At 33.6% G+C, this 23,587-nt stretch overlaps 1 long non-coding RNA gene across 1 annotated transcript in view; it reads left to right on the plus strand.

The window, feature by feature from the left end:
- Positions 1-23,587, plus strand: part of LOC110259423 (uncharacterized) — an 80,958-nt gene that overhangs the window by 28,808 nt on the left and 28,563 nt on the right. The window contains exon 2 of the long non-coding RNA XR_002341821.2: positions 2,013-2,150. This is a non-coding gene — a long non-coding RNA (uncharacterized LOC110259423). The remainder of the gene's footprint in view (positions 1-2,012; positions 2,151-23,587) is intronic.

Here is a 23,587-nt window from a genome sequence, read left to right on the forward strand (position 1 = left end):
CACCTACATGAGTCGTTTGATTTTTAAAACCTAAAATAAACTTATGCCTTGTATTATATCATTATATTGTTGAATAGAAAGTATGATCCTAGAGAAAAATATTTCTAGCATTTCTTCTGATTTTTCTATTGCAAAATGACTTGTATGCACCTGGATATACATACGCAAATTGTGCCTTGTAACACATTTGGATGACTGGAAGACTCTTAATGAAGTTGAAGTTTAAATGTCCAAATATATTGGAGGGTTAGAAGTAAGTTCAAGTGAAGCTGATTAATTCACTTAATAAAAATGATAATTATGTATGATTGTGTCAAATAAGTTCTCTAAACTTAAAAATATTAACACTTGCAATTTGTTATGTAGTAATAGATAACTAATCTATTTATCAGTTTAAAATATGTAGCAGTTGAAAATATCAGACATTTATTGTCTCAGATTCTGTGGGTTAGGAATCTGAGAAAAGCTTAGCTGGGTTCCTCTGGATCAAAGAGGCTCACAAAGTTTCAGTCAAGCTGCCCAAAGGGGTAGAGTCTCACCTAAAATCTTGTTGTCCTTTTCTCAGCTCAGTCATGTGACAGGGTCCAGTTTCTTGTTGGTTGTTTACCATGGGAATGCCCAAGTTCCTTGCCACCTGATCCTCTCCATAAGACAGTTTAATATAGCCTGGCAGCTAGTTTCCCTTAGGACAAGAAAGCAAGATGGAAGCCTCAGTGTTTTTATAACCTAGTATTAGAAGGGACATCTCATCATTTCTGCCATATTCTAACAATAAAGTAAATCAATAAGTCAAACTTACTCTGGAGAGATGACTGACAACGTTATTGACATCAGCAGGGGAAGATCATTGTGGGACCCTTGGACATGTTGCCTCCTACAGAGTCGATGGCCTAGCAAAAGAGACAGCCAACTATTACTATAGAATGTTGTGACATGATAAAAATGTGCAGAGAGCAGGCAGGTCCTTTCATGGCAGAGTGGGTTAAGAATCTGACTCTATCAACTCAGCTTGTGTTGCTGCAAAGGTATGGGTTCCCCTTCCCAAGGCTGCTTTCATTGCTCTAACTCCAGGCTGGGTCAGAGCTGTGGCTTGGATTTAGCCCCTGGCTTGAGAACTTTCACATGCAGTGGGTATACTACAAAGACTTTCCAATGGGAAAGATGATCCAAGAAGTTTAGAAAGATTAGTAGCCAGTAGCATATTTAGGAGTGGTCAAAAAGTGCATTTCTGGTATTGGGGTATGTATAAAGGCTTACCAGTTACTACAGGTTGATAGTTGCAGCTAAAAGATAGTCTATAATAGTAAAGGTGGGAATTTGGGCTTATGTGGGAAGGTAGCGGCCAAAGTCCTTATATGTTAAATTTGGTGTTTGAACTTTATCCTTAATATTGATAGAGGAATTGATAATTATAAATCTGATCAATTTTATTTTTAGAAAGACCACTCTGGCAACATTATAGAGAATAGATGTGAGAACCAAGAATTGGTTAGAAGACTATTCTGCTTATAGAGGAGGGAAAGAAATTTGAACAGAAGCTTAGTAGTAATAGCAATAGAGAGCATAACATGAAACAATAGCTAGTAGAAAGCTAAATAGATTATGTATTATGCTAGTAGAAAGCTAAATAAAAGCTATAGTGTGAATTGGATATGAGGCAGTGAAAGAGGATCAATGAAAATATATCTAGAATAAACATAGTGACATAAGTAATGTATATTCTGAGAAAGGAATTGAATTTTTGAAAAAGGAAGTAAAATTGCTCTTTCTGATGTGGTGAGTTAATAAAATTATCACGGCTTAGGGCTTGAGTATCAAGGGAAAGGAGCTAAACATAAGTCATGGAAGGACAGTGGTAAAAATCAACCATTTTCTATTACAAGCAAGCAACTATAAACAGTAAGGTGTCAGATGATAATCAGATTGATAGACACTCATCTAAGGAATTGTTAAAGCAGTAGTTCTATTCTGTGTTCATTACACACCTTTATTTTCATCCCTTTTTCTTGTAGGAATTATAGTACCTTTAGCCAGCATCATAACGTGGAAAATAAAACGTGTGAGAATGTGTAAGGATTCCAAAAACTGTAGCCTTGGATGAGTATCCAGTGTTAAACGGTGGCAACTCTGATGAGAAAATTCAAACATACGTGAGTGATCCTTGAAATTAGACAAACTAAAATGTACCTGTCACTCAAAGTAGAGTCTGCATATCCAGAAATAATGAATAGTATAAATTGCCATACAGTTACTAGGTTCATTGCTATAATGTGCCTATGAGTCACTATATCTTGACCTTAAATGATGCCTGCAATAGAATCAAGGCCAAGTTATGCTGTGTTGTCAAGTAAGGATAGTAACAAAATTGGCCTCAAACCTTAGTGGATAAGAACCCAGATGATATGTGTTGTTTTGTGTACTTTACATAGTTTTTGAGCATTTAAAAAAGGTAAATGATTGCTCTGTATCAAACCAGAACTGCTAAACAATTGGTTTTGAAGTATCTTGTATCATTGAATCACCTAATATCTAGATGTCAAAGGCACTTAGTATGCATACACAAATAACACACACATTAATAAGTTCAATTTAACAATGAACCTAGTAATTGTCTGTGAATTTATACTGAATTCACCAAGGGTCTTTAATCACAGCAGAGATAATGAGAATGTTTAAAAATAAAAATACGCTAGTAGTTAAATACTGAGATTTTATTTTTTTTCAGGAAAAACTGTGAAGCTTTCTAAATATTTAATCAAAAACTGGTAAGCATGTAAGAATACATGCTTGATAGTCCTGCATGAAAAATTGAAAGTATATTACAGATGTTAAGTCCTGCATGAGAGTTAGACACTGTGGGTTTGAATCTTGGTTTCATTGCTTAGTAGTTGGAGGATTTATATGGAAAGTAACAAACTTTATAAGACTAAGTGCAGTCATTGGCAAAAATGGAATAATAATGATACCTATTTCACAAAGGAGTTAAATGATTAATCTACTGAACAACAGTTCAAATAATATCTAGATATCAAAGGCACTTAATACAGTTAAAGTATTCTTCTATAATGATATTTCCTTTCAAGTATCATATTCTTAGTGTTTTTATTTTGTGCTTTTGTGTGCTTTATATTAAATAACGAAAAGCATAGGGCAACTTGTAAAAAAAAAATATACATGAGAAATTGTACTAGCATGCTTTGATTCTGAGATCACACTCTAGCCGTTCATATTATCCATTTGCTGAATTATTAAATCCATATTTATTGGGCATCTGTTAACCTGCCAAATCACTAAATAAGGCACTGGGGCTACAGTGATGAACAAAAACAGGCATGATCTCTGCCCTCATAGAGTTTACAATCTCTTGGGAGATGAAGATGCCAATTACATAAACAAATGCAAAAATGAAACTGACAAACTGGTTATAGGATTTGTTGCACTCATATGAAGAATGTGATATTATATCAGCTGTATTAAGTGTCAGTATGCCTATAATTTAGCTAATAGTGAATTTTATAAATGCATATATGCATTTTATTTGAATATATAGTTAACTAATACAATGCATAAATCATCTAGGCTAGTGATGAGTGAATAATAGGAAAGTAATGAATACTAATGTCTTAGCTAGCTGTAATTATGTACCTATTTACAGGTATTATCAAAAATAAAAATCGTCACTTGGGCCATATTCAATGTTAATCTCAACATGCCACCCTGTATACTTAAAATTAATTGGTCCTACTCTAAGAAACAGTAATGTTCAGTGGTAGGTTATGCCTAACTTAAATAGGGATTATTTTTAATTTTGATATATCTGTTGTACTAACATTCAGTATAACATTCAGGTTTCTAAGTGACTTTGAATATTAGAGTGTTAGAGCCTTAAAATCTACTTAGTTCAAATTTCCTCTAAAACAAATTCTTTCTATATTTCATTGGGAGTATAGTTTCACTATACTTTGAAACTCTCTTATGATCCTTAATTACATTATAATTAATATATTAAAACTGAGTTGGCTCAGACTATATTGAACGCTTGCTCTGCTCACAAAATTGCTTTCAAACTTTCAAACTTCATGATAGGATAATCTGGTGAATTTTAAGGAACACCATAACCTAGCAGCATATAGAACATATGAGCATAGCAGTGCTCGGGTAAGTAAACCTTTAGTTCCTAATATTGGTAGAGTCAGTTTTTAAAGATACTTTGCTGCATCAATTTACAAATATCTTGTTTTGAATATAAGTGTACACATTTGATAATGAAAAAAAAATCAATGAAGTGATCATTCTTACCTACATTTTCTAATGACCTAGCCACTTTATAGAAACCACATTTTTTCTTAGAATAGAAAACACTATAAATTGACTAAATTAGTGAAAGTGTATTGATTAATTTTTAATAAGATAGCACTGAATACATGGAATAGTTAATAAAACCTAAGAGAAAGTTGTACTATGAAACAATTAATTTTAAATAGGAAATATTTTTCCTGGTATGTTTATAGGTAGAAATAATACTACTAGCAGATAGAAAGATAATACTACTAGCAGACAAATTGGCAACTAAATATATTTTCACTATTGTAATTATAGAATAAACCTGGGAAATAAGTAGGAAAATGGACACTTTTTTTTCCAGGATACTTCAGCCTCATGTGAGATTTCATACACATTCTATGGAGATGCTTTTATGTGATTTATGGGTCTCCAATAGTCTCCTTTTGTTTAAAATAAGTAATCAAGTTATTCCATGGTTTGCTTTGTTTGATCCTCTTCTTTTCTGAATTTCCTAAGAAGGGGTCACTCCTGGTGTCTTTTAGCTTGGTTGAGGCATTAATCCTTGTTAAATATCTAATTTGTGTAATTTGTTTCCAGTTCCTGGAAGGATTAATTTGTAATACACAGAATGAAAACAAATTTGTTGACATATCCTAAGAGATTCCTCTATCTGATTATAATTAATTTTTTTTATAATTTGTGTCTCAGACTAAAATAATACAAAGATGCAGACTAAGTCATATTAAAATCACATATTTAGAGTTTGCAGGAAGCAATGGGGGTCAAGTCTTTGAGAAAAATTGGACTACATCAGGTTTGGGCACATGATCTAATTAATCATTGGCATCTGCGTGGAATTTTTTTCAAAGGCTCTGATGAGCATTGAGCTATAAAGTGAAATTCAGGGAGAATGATGGAGAATGAGATTTGGGCAACTTTGAGAAGTGGGAACAGAGTGAAAGGCCTAAAAGAAAGAGGATGTGAATGCACAACAGATCCTGAAGAATTGATAAAGCAATGGTGAAGAAATAGCAAAAGCAACATGTTACAAATTTGCATGAACCCTAAATTTCATTGTAGATGGAGAAGCATGTACTACAAGACGGAAAAGGCTAAATTGTTTTGTACTGAAAATTAAAGAAAAATGTAATAGGCACTTGCTGAAAAAATATTTTTTAAAGCATGCGTATCCAAGAAAATAACTATTACCAAACTACTTCTTTTTTGTGTGTGTGTGTTATAAAAATATTTTTTTAATTTTTATTTTCCCACTGTACAGCAAGGGGGTCAGGTTATCCTTACATGTATACATTACAATTACATTTTTTCCCCCACCCTTTCTTCTGTTGCAACATGAGTATCTAGACATAGTTCTCAATGCTATTCAGCAGGATCTCCTTGTAAATCTATTCTAAGTTGTGTCTGATAAGCCCAAGCTCCCGATCCCTCCCACTCCCTCCCCCTCCCATCAGGCAGCCACAAGTCTCTTCTCCAAGTCCATGATTTTCTTTTCTGAGGAGATCCAAACTACTTCTTGACACTGATCTTATTACGTAGGTATTAAACTATCTTCTAATCATTGAAGTAGAAATTGATCAGACTATCTCTGATCAGCTGAAAGATCAGTTTTGCATCTTCTTCTATGAAGAAACATACTACCTGTTTGAAAGAATTTATAGCATACACATGTAGGGCAAATGCTTTTCAATTCATATGACTCAAAAAGACAACTTAATTTTGGCTGTTCTTAATCCAAAAGAAAGTTTCAGGGTACCCCTAGGAGCCTTTCAAATGGAATTCAGTTTATTGAGAGGGTGCATGGTAATTGGCTTTTATAAAATGTTACAAGGTCACATGTTTCTAAATGAGAACTGTGTGTGTATGGCAGGTGCCAAAGAAATTTACTTGAAAATGGTTTTTTTTTTTTTTTTTTTTTTTTTGTCTTTTAACAATTAATTGCCATAGGTAAAAAGCATTGTGTTAGAAATTTAACTATCTCGAATAGTATATTTTCCACCTAAATGATTAATGCAGAAGCAGCAGAATGGTACTCTACTAATCATCTTAAAATCATCCATTTATTTCAATCACTCCAAGATGTTTTTAGCTATTACTACCTCAGGCCTTTGTCTACTTTACCGCAACTTTTTAGATAAGTCTGTGTTAATTTTTGAAGTTTGTTTCATGATTATTTGTCTAAGTTTTTTCTTTTCTGTTATTTTCGATATTTTTTTCCATTTCATTTGAAACACTCTAGCTTGATAAAATACACTGATTACTGAAACACTATAAATAAGCCCCTATTGTGTGGTTATGGCTACTGTCAACTTTTTTACTAAGTTTCCCCTTTTTTTATTCTTCTCTCCCCCACCCCCCTTTTTTGCTGCCCCACGGTCTATGAAGTTTCTGGGCCAGGGATCAGATCCAAGCTGAAGTTGTGACCCAACCACAGCTGCAGCAATGCTGGATCCTTAATTCTGTGTGCCAAGCTGGAAACTGAACCTGTATCCCAGGGCTCCAGAGATGCCACAGTGAGAACTCCTCCCTATTTTATTCTTTATTTGATTTGATTGTGGCTAAAATCTAATTAGCTTTTATTCTATTTTTATTGATTTTTTTAAAATCTAAAGATTAAAAATTCAGTGATCAGATGTCTCTTTTTCTTTAATTTTTTTTTTTTTTTTTTTTTTTTGTCTTTTTGCCATTTCTTGGGCCGCTTCCATGGCGTATGGAGGTTCCCAGGTTAGGGGTTGAATTGGAGCTGTAGCCACCGGCCTACACCAGAGCCACAGCAACAAGGGATCTGAGCTGTATCTGCACCCTACACCACAGCTCATGGCAATGCCGGATCCTTAACCCACTGAGCAAGGCCAGGGATCAAACCCACAACCTCATGGTTCCTAGTCGGATTCGTTAACCACTGAGCCATGACGGGAACTCCTTTAATTTTTTTTTTTTTTGGCTTTTTGTTTTATTTATTTTATTATTGCTTTTTAGGGCTGCACCCACACATATGGAAGTTCCCATTCTAGGGGGTAAATTGTAGCTACAGCTGCCAGCCTACATCACAGCAATAGCAATGCCAAGAGCTGAGCCTTCTCTCAACCTATACCACATCTCACAGCAATGCAGGATCCCCAACCCACTGAGCAAGGCCAGGAATGAAATCTTTATCCTCATAGATTGCAGTCGGATTCATTTCTGCTGAGCCATAAAGGGAACTCCCAGTTTTTTGCTTTTTAAAAATTTTCTCTTTTCTTTCTTAGCTCCCCCTACCCTTTTTCTCATTTCTAGAATAGAATTATGTGTTCATTTACTTTTAATCTTCAGTTTTTATTCACAATGGTTATGAACTTGTCCCATACTTCAGACTTGGCTGAATACCTTCCAATGTTTGTTATACTCAGAAAAATGCTCTAATGACTTAACCATGAAAGTAAGAATTATTAAGAGGGAATTTTATGGTGATCGATAGGCGGTTGTTTAGTTTATTTGAACTGTTATTAAAGTTGAGACATCGTGTCCAAAAATATTTCTCTAAGTTTTAGTCTGGGGAATTTATTAAGGGATTTCTTTAATATGTTAGTATATGCCCCACTTTTTATACAACTACACATTATGAAACAGTACTTGTGAAGAGCTTATTACTTTACCATTTGTTAATTTTTGTGTCTCAAACTCTCTGTTTCACTGTTCATATGTTTTTCTGGCCTACCAAAGACTGAAAAAAGACTGTTGATATCACATATTGATGGGGTTCATTGTGATAATTTCTTTATAGGTTAAAAAATTTTGTTTAATGTGCTTATTGACAGTCTTTATTATGATTTTTTTGTGTCTTACATTACTTCTTATAAACAGCTTATTATATTACTATTATTATACCTGAATTTTTAATGCAGTTTGATATATTAATTATAATAATTGATAAATTTGAATTTCTACTTTATATTATGCTTTACTGAAAATAAAAATTAGTACTCTATGCCCAGTATGACTACACTAACATCTCATATAACCCTTTCAGCAACACTATGATGTTACTGTCATGATTTCTACTTAGAGATCCAAATTTTAGGCTATAAGTAAAAGAGCACATACTTGGATAGTAAGCAGTAGATTAGAATCTTGTTTCATTTCCTTATTTATTGAATTATAGTTCACTTACCATGTTTTATTTCTAGGAGTACAGCAAAGTGATTCAGTTATCATATATATCTATTTGTTTTCAGATTCTTTTCCTTTAGAGGTTATAACATAATACTGAGTATAGTTCCTTGTGCTATAAAGTAGTTTCTTGTTGGTTATCTGTTTTATATACTAATATGTATAACTTAATCCCAAACCCCTAAGTTATCCCTGTTTGAATATTAGGTCATTCCTGTTAGACTCTCTTTGCTATATACCATAACTAGTAAATTATTCTTTCTATTAACTATTAAATTCTCAAATATTTAAAGTCATTAGTAGTGTTCAATTCATATATTAAAATACATTTTTTGGGGTTTAATCACAGAGCAAAACCCAACTGTAAGTTGAATACAAGCTTCAGAAAAATACCTGAACAGGTATATTAAAAAATAAAAACAAATAAAAATAAGAAATTAGGGCTTATAACTGAGATAGATGTTAGATAAAAATAAAGCTTGGAATAAGGCAATACTAGATTAGATATATGTGTGTATATATATATATTTTTTTTTTTAAATTTGTCTAAAAGGTATTAAATATATAAATATTTCTTAAAAAATAATCAAAAATACTACATACCAGACCATGAAATACAATTAAAATATTAGCTAGAGCATTATTCATAAATAAATGCTGAATAAATACAGATTGAAAAAATCATTAAATAATAAGGATTAAATACAGATGAAAGTAGAAAATAAGTAGCTATAGGAAAATTACAGAAAAAATTAGTAAAATGCTACTCTTTCTAAAGAATAGACAAATAGACTATCAACTAATCTAATAAAAAAATTAAAAGGGAAAAAGCCACAAATATATAAAATAAGAACTTGGAAGGCCAAGTAAATATTGAAACCCAGGAAATTAAAAGTAAAGAATGTTAGACTACTTTTCATATAGAGCTATAAATATCAAAAGCTTAAATGAATTAGGTAATTTTTTAAAAAAATATAGCATATTCAAATTGACCAAAGGAAACAAAATTAAACCAGACTAAATTCCCTAGAATAGATAAGTTTATCAAAGACCTAAGACCGCATGCCTTCTCCTCCACACCTCCAAAACAAGCACTAGAGCAAAACATATCACGGAGAAAATCTACTGGTTAAGCAAAATCCAGGTCATCTCAATGCTACTAAAACTGCTTCAGAGCATTAAAAAAGAAACTCCAAACATACTACGTACACTATATCATTGAAAAAAATCTAGAGATTGGAGAAAAACCTAAATAAAATATTAACACAAGGAATTTTAGCTTATTAAGAAATACTAAATCATGACCAAGTTTATTGCAGGAATGTGAGTATAGTTTAATGTTAGGAAATCAATACAATTCACAAATCAACTCATAAAAGAAATTGTATCATATCCGTTAATGCTAAAAAGGCATTCAATAAAATCCAATACCTACTCTTGATTTTATAAAATGAAAAAAAGTTAATGGGAGAGAAATCAATAAATATTTCCTTAACATGGTTAAAACTATATATACCTCATTCAAAAAGTCAGCATCTTTTTACAATGAGGAATTATTTTTCCACTAGCGTCAGGAAAAAGGAAAGTATACATACTATTACCAACAGGATTTTATTGGTGATATTATAGGTGTTAGTAAATGCATTCAGGCCAGAGAAATTAAGAGCCTTGAGCACTGGAAGATGAGGTAAGTTCTCTATTGGTATGTGATAAGTAGTGCACCTGATCAAAAACACAAAAGAAACAATGAGTATTTATTGAGGTAACAGGAAAGAATTAATATATTAAAACCAGTAGCCTTTATGTAGCTTACAGTAAGTAACCCATTAGAAGACACAATGAAAGAAGATTTCAAAGGAGGTAAAATATTTACTGCCTAGAAACATAAATAAGAATGATAGAAACTTTAGAATATTCAAATATACATGAATTTCAAAATAATGAACTGTAATAGACATTAGTCTTCTTAGGATAATTCTACATTATGAGGATTTAGGTCTAAAGTTAGTATATAAATGAATTCTCAATAAAACTTCATATAGAAAAATCAAGAACAGATTAAAAAACTCTGAAAATAGGAAAAAAAAAAAAAGTAAGGGATAACCTTGCCAGATATTAGAACATACTGTGTAGAATCTTTATTAAAGGTGTTGGTTAAAGCTGTGTGTATTTGGCACATGAATAGATGAACCAGTGGAATAGAATGGAAATGTAGAAATAGATCCAAAAACACTTCATGTGTTCTCTCATGGCGCTGTGGGTTAACGTCTGGCATAGTCACTGCAGCCAGATGTGACAGTTTGATTATATTATTGGTTTAATGATCAAGTGTGTTGAATAAAGACAAACTTAAAAAAAGAAAATGTGGTATATGGTATATTATATATATACATATATAATATTATTCAGCTGTAAAAATAGTGAAATTCTGTGACTTATTGCAACATGGGTAAACCTCAAGGGCATTATACTAAGTAAAATAGAGAAGGACAAATACTGTATGACCCCATTTATATGTGGAATTACTTTTTCATTAAACCAAGGTCATAGGTGCAGAGAACTGATAGGTGGTTGCCAATGGGGGATGGTTAAGGAGTGAACAAAGTGGGTGAAGATGAAAACATTTCTTTATAAATATCATCAGAACATGATATAAATTATGTCAATGATAGAAACTTTTACATATGCAATATAGTATAATTAACTAAGAGAGTAACTCTTAAGTTTGCATCACAAAAAATTTATAGCTGTTTTTGGTAATGGATGTTAAGTAGACTTACTGTCAAATATATTTTTAAAATCTGTGTGTATGGGGGTAAGAGAAGCTCCATAAGCAAAATCGAAAGAGATGAACTAGAAGAAAATATTATCAGATTTTTTCTTAAAGTGATAATCTTCAAATAAATAGCTCTTAAAACTTGAGAAGACCAAAAAGTATTACATAAAAAGGAAATATGAGAATCAATGCAAATAGCCAAATTACCTATAAAAATAGGAATATATGTTCAGCATCACTTACATGAAAAGAAATGTAAGCCAAAATTACACTGGGAAATACCACTTCTTAGTAGCACAGTGACACAAGTCCAAAAGTTTGACCATGAACTCAGTTGGCAATGCTCTGGAGAAAAATCATTCTCATATGATACTGTTAAGCGTGATAAAATACGCAAATCCACTGAAGAATTATTTGGCACTATCAGAAAAAAAAATAACATATGTTTAGTCTTTTGACCCAGCAATTCTACTGATTGAAATCCACCCTTAAGATACATCGCCGCAAGTATGAAGCCAAATACACATAAGGCTTCTCATGTAGGTTGTTTATAAGAGCAAAATATTGGGATCAAATAAATGTTCATTAAAAGGTGGATGTGGCATACCTTAGTGAGCCCATATGATGAACTTATTGGTATAAATTCAGGCTTTGTTTTGCCTTTTCTTTTTACCATTGTACCTGAGGCATATGGAAGTTCCCAGGCTAGGGGTCAAATGGAAGCTGCAACTGCTGGCCTATACCACAGCTATGGCAATGCCAGAGGAGAGCCACCCCTGCAATATAAACCATAGCTTGCTGAAACACCAGATTCTTAATCCACTGAGCAAGGCCAGGAATCGAACCTGTATCCTCACAGGGAAAATATCTGCTTCTTAACTGACTGAACCCCAATGGGAACTCCCAAGTTTGTTTGTTGAGATAATTCTGTCTCTATCACTGTGCATTGTGATGCTTTTGATTCTTTCTCTGGAAATCTAATAACTTTTAGTTCTTAGATTGGATTTTTTGTGTATGCTTTTTGCATGTTACTTAGTTTTTAATCTTTCTCTCTACATTATGGATATGTTTCTCAAATTCATCCTCCATACCAGTGACTTGATTTTCTGTAATCAAATCCAATTGGGACTCCCTCCAATGTGGGTTTTTATTATGCCACTCTTTTATGCTGCCAGCACCCTTTCCATCTTAACTCAGTCAGTTTTATCCTTAAGGCTTCTTGCTTCTGCTTCCTATAACTCATTTCCTCTTGCATTATTTTGAGGACAACAAGCTGCTGCTTGATTTTTTTTTTTTCAAGTATATATTTTTCTTGTGAAGGTTATTTTCAAAGTTATTGTTTCCCTTGACTATTAAAGATAATTTTCTTTTCCTTTCTACTGAAGTAGTAATTCATAGATGTATTTTTATTTGCCTTTAGTGGGCAGAGTGTTTGCCCTCAGGATAGGTACCATGTCTCACAGCTCCTGTTTCTATTTGCTTGATGGTAGGTGGTTTATCCTCTTATATCTCAGCCTGAAGCACCACCCTGAGCTTGATTTGCAATTCGTAAAGTAGTTCTGTAAACTGAGCTTCCATCATCTGTTGCTTCAGTGCTCAGCTTCTTCTGTTCCAAGATACATTTACTGTTGGAATTCTTCTTTTGAACATGATAATGCTCAATCTTCCCCAGTTCTGCTCCTTCCTTGCTTTTTTTCAGTTCTATGCTTCTGAATATAATGTGTGAATCCACATAGTTCTACTTAGGTATATAAGAGGGAGAGAAGCCAATACTTGTCGGTGACAAGGGCTGTTCACTGTATTTTGAGTTTTTGTGCATATCCTATCCTATCTTTTCTGAGAGATTTATTTTGGTCCAGAGTGTGGATTTTTTTATATATAGTACAAGAATGTGCCTTGAATTATTAGGCAGAAATCTTACCCAGATTTCGGCCCATAGCCTTATCTTTGGTTCACTTAGAATCATGAGAACATTAATTGGTGATCTGTAGGAACAATATTATGAACATCTTATGTACCGGCATTTTAAACCTGAAGCCTCAAAGCAATGTCTAAGGTTTTCTTCTTTTTTTCCAGTGATAATGTCAGAGAGATCTTCTTTAAGATCATAGGGCATAACTTCTCTATTAGCTCTTCTATAAAGTTTTGTGTATAATAGTCTTTGTGTCCATTTCTTCATTCTTTCCATTTGTTTTCCATCATTTTAAATAAAAAGAGATTGATAAAAGCATTGTATTTCAAAATTCTTTGTGACTTTTGCTTGACTCTCAACGTTATCTAGTTGGGTAATGTTCAGATCTTCACTTGTGGTGGTACAAGTTAGCTATATACTACAGAAAAATAAAAATAGAACCTAAAAATTAAAAATGTGTTGAGGAATATTTGAGTTAATGAAAAAAATTATATATTCACATATGTATATGTATGTATATGTACTACATACAAGAGTAAACATATGAACTTTCAAGTAGAATTAGAAAACAACATGAGTAGTAATAAAACTAGAATTGTTATGGAACATAAAATTTCTCTGCTGTCATTATCTAGGCATGCATTTCTCAGCTTCTAAAACGTTCAGGCTCCATTTTAAAGACATGAAGTGCAGAGTCTTCCTGATTTTACTAATTCCTGGATCACACTTGGTTCTTTCTCCAACTCTCTTGTGAGTATATGGAGGCAATTACCCTGGCAGTAATACTGGTAGCTTCTTGATTCCATCATGCCCCCAACTCTCTGAGTATATGGAGGCAATTACCCTGGCAAAAGCTTTGGTAGCTTCTTGATTCCAACATGCCCCATCAGTCCAGACCTAGAACACATGTCTTCAACTCTTCCTACAATTTTTAGAAGCACTTAATTTCCAAGTTAAATCACTTCATACTTAAAATATTTAGAGATCCTTAAGGATGGAAATAGGATTTGTTGATTTGATATGATTTGGACTGAAAAATGGTTTTCCATTGCCATTTCAAATCAGGAGGTTTCTGGTATATTGGGGTAAAACAAATAAGTCCATTATTATCTAGAATTATATGGAATAAAGTATTTAAGGCTAGTCTTTAGCAGACAAAGGGAAGGTAGCATCAAGTATATACAGCTGGCTCTGTTTCAATACAATCCAGAGAATATAGAAATAAAATAATATCATGCCTTGGCAAGTTCAGAGGCCAAAGAATTTCTGTGAGGACCCTAAGTATCTCCATTCCTTATAATGGAAAGCTTTAGTCAGCTGGAAATTAGATACATGGCTAGAATCTATAATTTGTTGGATTTCAATGTAAATTCAGTTCACAGCTTTGCCAGATTTCTTATATAAATGTCAGCATGTTTACTGGGAGAGAGTGGGCCCCTGAGTATTAGAATTAGGTCATTTAAATAGGTTTAGAAATGTCTAAGCCCAAAGACCAAAATGCTAATAAGCCTCCTTGAATAGCAGAAGCAGCCACTTCAGTGATTGAGAGACTTGGCCTGATTCATGACCTTACCCAAGAAAATTTCCTTTCAAAGATGGTCTGATTTTTTTGTTCATACCTCTAACCTTAGTTCTTTTCATTATTTTCAGAGTCTGTAGCTGAAATCACATTATTCACAAGTGTGTAAATTTTATTAATTTAAAATACACATGTAGTATATACACACTTAACTATTTTACTTATAGTGATTGTGATCAGAAATGTTTGGAGATTACTGTACTAGTCAACAATATTCAAAGAAGCCTATTAAAGATCATATCTCCTTCAAAAGGCCAGAAATATAGAACAGTGTTAGCATTAGATAGAAAAATCGTAGTAAGAATGGATAGCCAGTAAAAATACGGATTCCAAACTAGAAAATCAGAAAGACTAAAGATTTGAGCAACATGGTAGTGAGGGAAAAGAAAAAGCCTTTACCAACCTGAGATGTACATTATTTTCAAACCACTATATAATATTTTTAAAGGTAATTAAAATAAATGCAAAGGAGGAATGAATTTTAAAAACTCATACAGTGAATCATCCTAAATTCCAATATAATTAAATTTGAATGTATTAAGAAATAGATCTTTTTAATCCCAATTGATGGACTAGAAATCTGAGGCTAAAAGAGATTAACTTGCCCAGATCACACAATAAAAATGATAACAAGCAAATGAAATATACATCTATTGACTCATGAATATTTTTGCCACAGAAGAAAGAATAAGCAGCCATATGTTACAGCGTCAAGTTTTTTTTTTTTAAAAAAAAACTGAATGTTTAACAAAATTGATTTTTAGCAGTAGTTTTTAGGTTCATTGCAAAATTGACCAGAGAGTACAGAGAATTCCCCTATATCCCCTTCGCTACACAGCACAACCTCACCCTCTGTTGACATCCTGAATAACTCGTGCATTTGTTAAAATATATGAAGTACATGGACAATATAGCATCTAAAGTTCATAATTTACTTTAGAGTTCAACCTCGTTGCTGTATATTCTGTGGGTTTTGAGGACTGTATAATGGCATGCATCCATCATTGTACCAAACAAAAATTTCACTGCCCTAAAATTTCTCTGTGCCTAAGAATAGAAGAAAAATTCCTTGACTTGATGAAGAATTCCACCAAAAAAAACCCTATAAATAACATTATATGTAATGGTGAGAAACTTGAATTTTTCCCACTCACCACTCTTTTAAATACTTTACTGTGGGTCCTTGCTAGTGTGATTACAGAAGAAAAGGAAAAAAAGCATATAGATGGGAAAGGAAGAAGTAAAATTGTTGGTAGATGACATGATTGACTACATAGAAAAATTTGCAAGAATTGACCTGTATAATAGCAATGAACAAGTAGAAGTTAAAAACATTATCATTTACACTAGCACCCTCTGAATTAAATACTTAGGGATAAACCTAACAAAATATGTGCAAGACCTATAGGAGGAAAACTACAGAAATTTGAACTAAATCAAAGAACTAAATAAATGGAGAAACATTCCATGTTCATGGATAGGAAGACTCTGGACTGTCAGCGTATCAGTTCTTCCCAAGTTGATCTGCAGATTAATTCCAATCCCAATCTAAATTCTAATAAGTTACTTTGTGGATATCAATAAAATGATGCTGAATTTTGCATGGAGAGGGAAAAGAGATTACTCATCACAATATCATATAATACAGTCTGCTATTGAAGGTTTCTATTCCATCATTGCATTCTTCAGCTCCAGAAATTCTACTTGGTTCTTTTTAAAATATTTTTTGTTTTTATTAATCTTCTCATTTTGTTAACGATTTTCCTGATTTCATTTATTTGTTGGTGCTCTCTTGCATCTTATTGAACTTCTTTAAAAGTTGATTATTTTAATTTCTTTGTCAGGCCATTTATAGACCTCCATTTCTGTGGAGTGGTTCCTAAAAGCTCTTTTAGTTTCTTTTGATTGTGTCCTGTTTGATTTTTTTATGATCATTACTGTCTCACATTGATTCCAGTGCATTTGAAGGGACAAATACCTCTTAGTCTTTACAGACTGGTTTTGGCAGGTAAAGACATTTTTTCTGTCAGGTCTTTGGGATCTCACTCAAGTGGGGTTGGAGCCTGGTCATATGGCTGCTGCTCTGCCAAGTAGCATTCACCATTGGTGGGTCTGCTGCCGTAGGTTTGGTTGGACATGGATCCTGTCTGGTCTCTGGACAGAGGAACTGCCTCCAATATTTTGATCAGTAGGGCTAGTGCTGGGACAAGGATCCAGAATTGGGTCCTCAGATAGTCAGCCTTTTACCAGGCGCATGGGTGGGGGGCCCTTTGCCAGCTTCCTGGGAGGCCTCCTACCAGGTATCTGGATAGGTTGTTGTTGGGCAGTCAAGACTGGCTTGGGAGTATGTTTAAGTGGGGCTGGATGGAAGTCATAGGGTTTCGTTCATGGCCCACAGTTCAAGTTGGTGTACCTGTTATCCAAGGCATAGATAGGTGGGACTCCTCCCAGATCCATTGGCAGATAGTATTAGTGCCAGAACCAAGACCATATTAGCCCATAACTGACTTTTTTTAGGGGCTTGGGCCATTTTCATGTTTGTAGCCAACCATATTTGGCAATCCTGACACCTGGGCAAAGTCCTGCATTCCCAAAATGTCCCTCTACTACCTTGGACTACTCCTGGGTTTTTCAGGCTCTCATCTGGATCCCACAAAAGCAATTTGTATTTATGGATGGCTGCTAAATAGTTGTTGCTGTAGGGTAGGAGTGGGGAGCCTCCTTTTTAGCTATCTTGCTGATATTATCATTTCACCCATCTGGGTAAGTTGTATGTTTTATTTTCATTCAATTTATTTTTAAATTTTTCAAGATTTTTGACCTGTGTATGGTATTTAATCTCCCAGTATTTGGAAATTTTTTGGCTGTCTTTATATTACTTATCTCTAGTTTAATTCCATTGTCATCAGAAAGCAGATATTGTATTAATTCTTTTAAATTTGGTAGGGTGTGTTTATGACAGACTGTGGTGTACCTTGGTGAATATTTCTTGTAAACTTGAGAACAATGAATACTCTGATGCTGTTGGGTGAGGTAGTCTATAGATGTCAGTTATATCTAGTTGATTGTGATATTAAGTTCGACTATATACTTAAATGATGTTTTTTGCCTGTTGGATCTGTGCCTTCCTCAGAGAGGGTGTTCAAGTTTCCAGCTACATTAGTGTGCATTCATTTATTTCTCTTTGTAGTTCTCTTATTTCTTGTCTCATGTAGCTTGGTGCTCTGTTTTTAGGTGCATATACGTTAAGGATTTTTCTGTCTTCTGGAAGCATTGTCTTCTTTATCATCATGCAATGGCCACCTTTATCTCTGATAACCTACCTTGCTCTGCGGTCTGCTCTGTCTTAAGTTAATATAGCTACCACAGCCTTTCTTTTGATGAGCATTAGCATGGTATATCTTTCTCCAATCCTTTACATTTAACCTACATGTACATGTATATGTATGTGTTTTATTTATTTTTGTTGGTTTATTTATAAACTTTTATCTTAACATCTGTTTAAATCACTTGTCTTTTTTAATAGTTTTTATTTTATCCATTATAGTTGATGTATAGTGTTCTGCCAATTTTTACTGTACAGCAAAGTGAATGTCATATATATAATATATACATATATATATTCTTTTTTCTCACATTATTCTCCCTCATGTTCCATCACAAATGACGAGATATAGTTCCCTGTGCTATATAGAGGATCTCACTGCTTATCCATTCCAAATGCAATAGTTTGCATCTAGTAACCCCAAACTCCCAGTCCATCCCACTCCCTCTCCCTCCGCCTTGGCAACCCCAAGTCTGTTCTCCAAGTCCATGAGTTTCTTTTCTGTGGAAAAATTCATTTGTGCCATATATTAGATTCCAGATATAAGTGGTATCATATTATATTTGTCTTTTTCTGACTTGCTTCACTCAGTATGAGACTCTGGTTCCATCCATGTTGTGGCAAATGGCATTATTTTGTTTATTTTGTGGCTGAGTAGTATTCCATTGTGTATGTATACCACATCTTTTTTTATTTTTATTTTTATTTATTTTTCCACTGTACAGCATGGGGACCAAGTTGCACATACATGTATACATACTTTTTCTTCCCATCTTCATGTTACAATGTAAGTATCTAGACATAGTTCTCAGTGCTACACAGCAGGAGCTCATTGTAAATCCATTCCAAGAGCAATGGTTTGCATCCGTTAACCCCAAGCTCCTAATCCCTCCCACTCCCTCCCTTTCTCCCCCCCCCCCCCCCGCCCTGGGCAGCCACAAGTCTATTCTCCAAGTCTATGATTTTCTTTTCTGTGGAAATGTTCATTTGTGCTGTATATTAGATTCCAGGTATAAGTGATAATATATGGTATTTGTCTTTCTCTTTCTGATTTATTTCACTCAGTATGAGAGTCTCTAGTTCCATCCATGTTGCTGCAAATGGCATTACAACTGCTTAATCTGTTTATCTGTTGACAGGTATTTGGGTTGTTTTCATGTCTTGGCTGTTGTGAATAGTGCTGCAATGATCATATGGGTGCATGTATTTTTTACGTGAAAATTTTTGCTCCATATATGCCCAGGAGTGGAACTGCTGGGTCATAGAATAGTTCTATATTTAGTTTTCCAATGTACCTCCATATTTCCATATTGGTTGTACCAATTTGGATTCCTACCAACAGCGGAGAAGGATACCCTTTCCCCACACCCTCTGCAGGATTTGTTATTTGTTGACTTAACGTATGTGTTTTAAAAGTAGGTTTCTTAAAGAAACCAATACATAGGTATATTTTTATTTTTTTGTGTTTTGGTCCGCTATGACAATCTCTATTTTCCAATTGGCGTATTTAGACCATTTTTATATAATTAATAGTATATATATATATATATTTTTTACTGTTTTCTACTTGAGGTCCATGTTATTTGTTCATTTTTTTTTCTAACACTTTAAATATTTCTACTTGATTGTTGCTTGCCTTGTTGCTGAATGTAAGTGGAATGTAATTCTTTGCTTCTCAATAATAAGGTACTGTTCCATCGCATTCCTGACCTGGCTCCTTTAGGATTTTTGTTTTTGTTTTTGTCTTTTTTCTATTTCTTGGGCCGCTCCCGCGGCATATGGAGATTCCCAAGCTAGGGGTCCAATCAGAGCTGTAGCCACCCGCCTACACCAGAGCCACAGCAACGCGGGATCCGAGCAGTGTCTGCAACCTACACCGCAGCTCACGGCAACGCCGGATCGTTAACCCACTGAGCAAAGCCAGAGACCGAACCCGCAACCTCATGGTTCCTAGTCGGATTCGTTAACCACTGCGCCACGACGGGAACTCCAAGGATTTTTTTTTTTTTTCTTTTATTTTTTTCAAGTTTGAAAATGATATGACCACGTTTAATTTTTTTGACATGTATCTTACTTTGTGCTCTCTGGGATACCTGGATCTATGCTTTTATTTTTTTTTGACATTAATTTGATAAAACTAGCTATAATTGTTTCAGATATTTCTTGTATTTCTTTCTGCCTTTATTTTCTACTTGGACAAGACTTCTAAATCCTTCCAATTGGAATCCCGAGGACTCTTGACCAAACCTCCTAGAGTATCTTCCACAACCTAGTTACACATAACATACAATTTCCAGTTTTATTCCTTATTAATTTCTATGAGGAAATCTCAGCTTTCTGAGGTCATATGATATACATGGGCTTTCAAATTTCTCTTATTCCATGTGTCCTTATAATCAACCCATATCAATTACAATGATCAAGAAGAGAATACTAGAGTTGAAGTAAATAAAATTTAAATGTGGTTGGAAACAGTTGATATTTACCTAAGTCATTTTCATTGCAGGCAAGTCATTTTTGGTGAGTTGTCTTATGCACAAATTAAGTAGTATTGGCACATTTGTTAGAATCACCTCAGAGTGAATAAAAAAAAAAAACTTTTGCCTCTTGTTTTCAATAAGCTGTCAATATTAATCTTGTTATTCAACTATCCCAAATTCTTGTTGGTTTAGGTTTTTGACTTTATTTCTGCCAATGCTTTCAAAAGTATTTATTTATGCTAAGTACTATTGGGGTTAGAGAAAGGAATATTAACATTTAGTCTAACTTACTGCAGTTATTTTTACCTGTGTTCTTATATTGCTCTGACTTTTCATGCTTTTTTTCTGCATTGATTACCATTTCAACAAACATTTCTCCTACATAGTGATATATTTTCAGTAAATTCTCAGCAATTCTGACTTGTATTTGAATCAATCAAATTAATGAAACTGAATGTTATAGATGTTAAAATTACTGAGTTATACTCTCCTTTTTTTTCAGCTGCAGCTGAAAGTTACTGCAGATAACTGTCTGTATTTCTAAACCTCATGAAATTTTAACTTGTGTTTGAAGGTTAGAATTACAGTGCTGCTTCACCAAATGCAACCCACTTGTCTTTGTTGTTCAATGTCTTGCCATTTAAATATGGCTCTTGGCATCAGTAGTAAGATTTTTGAGACGCTCTGTTAATGTCCATTTATAAGAAATACAGGGCACAGGAGCTTGCCTAACATAAAGTTAGACTATTTTTGTCATTTGTTCAAATTTCAAATAGTAATAGGCACAGTAGAGTACAGACTCTTCAATCTTAAATTTATAAAGTTTTTTGCACTTATTACTCATGAAATGAAAGCACAATTAAGCCCCAAACATATTTAACATATTTTGAAAATGTGAATTTGTATCAGGTTTGTTTTATACCTAAGTACACTGTGAAAATAATTTTTTGTTTTTTTTGTTTATTCCTGCTGATAAAAAGCCCCAACCATAGTGTCATTAAATTAGGCATACAATTTTGAACTTCTATTATTTTACTCTTGTTGTACACTTATATTACTCAAAAATTTGTTAAAAGGAAACATGACTTTATTATATTTTATCTTTTTTTGTAAAATGTGTTGTCTTTGTTGTTCTACTTAGTTTTCTGTAACTAATGAAATAGTAGTTATCCACTGATGAAAAGTGAGTATTTCAAAGATTATACAAAAATTTCACATTTTACTTTATTTAGGAAATATCTTTTCTCCTTTTATGGGAAAGTTTTCCAAGCTTGATTTGTCTAACTTTTGAGTGATTAAAATAGAAGTGATAAATAAGAATCTGTGTTAGATGCATCTGACTGCTATCTAGAAGGAAAAAAGTTCTCATGGGAAGAGGTACGACAAAGGATAGACAGTGATCTCCACAGGGAAGAGGTACCTATGTAGTAACAAACTCTCATAGCTCAGGCTTTTTCCTGTGTGATTCTTAATTTGTGATAGCATTCAAGGTAGAAATAGTACATTCTATAGAGCTTGTGGAAATGCTACTTCTTGATCTATCTTTCTTTGCAACTATAATTAGTGAAATCTCATATGAAGATTATTTGAAAACATGGTATAACAACATTTTTCCTCAAATACTTAAAAATACTTTATGAATTTAATTTCTCTGCATAGTCCTTCAGATTTGCTATATCAAAAACGGTTTGTTCACATGAGTACCATTACCCAGAAGCACTTTTTAATTTAATGAGACAGACCTCTTACTTTGAAATTGTAGATTTTAAATCCACATAATATTGTATAGCTTCAAGACAATTTAAATACATCAACAGCAATATTTTAACGCATTATGTCAGAGCTTTCAAATGTTTAACCTAGATAGGGACTTTTCTCGTGAATAGGTTTTCTAAAGACATATTAAATATTGGTTGATTTCTTTAGAGCCTTTAAAATTTTCTATATACCAAATTTGTATTTTTAAGAATAATTCGTATACTTAACAACTTACTATTATAGTTACTGTGACCATGTAAGAAATTATTCCAAAGGTAATATTGCATTATGATTGTAACTTCTATGAGTCAGAAAATCAGACAGGCCATAGAGGGTATAGCCTGTTTTTGCTTTACAATGTTTGGGACCTCAGCTGGAGGACTCCTCTACTGAGTGATAAATTCATCTGAAGGTCTATTTACTCACACCTCTGGTAGTTTATACGGTCTGTCAGCTGGGGCCTCCGTTAGGATAGGTACACTTCTGCTTCATATTCAGGATTTCTCCATAAGCCAAGTAGAAATCTAATGAAAAGTGTAGATCGGAAGGAGAAATTCTTGTTAGGGAATCCAGCAACTTATCACATGGATACTGTAGATAAAATCGGGAAGAGAAAGCATTATTTAACTGGGCACCAAGCTGCTGCAAGTGAAATGGTGGTTTTGTTATTAAGGCATGTTAGAATGGGCATTATGTGGGCAACTATCCATATCTGTCACAATTCGTATTCTCTAAGTCTGTCTGAAAATTCTCTTAAGCTTTGAGCTTTCTTTTCTATACAGTTTTATCTGCTACAAAGCTTCTAACTCAATTCTTGCTTTCTAGGGCTAGAGATAATTATATTCTAGTCTGAACCATATTTGAAATAAGTTGTTTATCATTCTGTCTGCATTCATCCCATCTTTGTGATAAATTTAAATACAGTCACAATTATGGCTGCCCAATCATGTTGGAGATAAAAATAGCAAAAATTTTGTATCCATACTCCCTTAATTGCATCTTGTAATATACCAAACTTTCTTTTACTAATTACTTAGTTACAGATTCATATGTTACCTGTAGAATTAGTCACATTTTGAGAGGGGAAAATTTTCATATGAAAGTTTTCCTAAGTAGTTAGTTTGTATGTTTGTTTTTCTGTACCCACATCACATGGAAGTTCCCTGGCCAGGGATTGAACCTGCACCACCGAAGCAATCTGAGACACTATAATGATAATCCCAGATCCTTAATCCACTGTGCCACTAGAAAACTTTAATTAATTAATTTTTTAAGCCATTCCCAAGGCATGTGTAAGTTCTCAGGC

The sequence above is a fragment of the Sus scrofa genome, chromosome 2 (assembly GCF_054392235.1).
Source record: "Sus scrofa isolate SSC_HxYL_T2T_F1_AM1 chromosome 2, Sscrofa_HxYL_maternal_Yorkshire_Landrace_v2.0, whole genome shotgun sequence".
NCBI lineage: Eukaryota > Metazoa > Chordata > Mammalia > Artiodactyla > Suidae > Sus > Sus scrofa.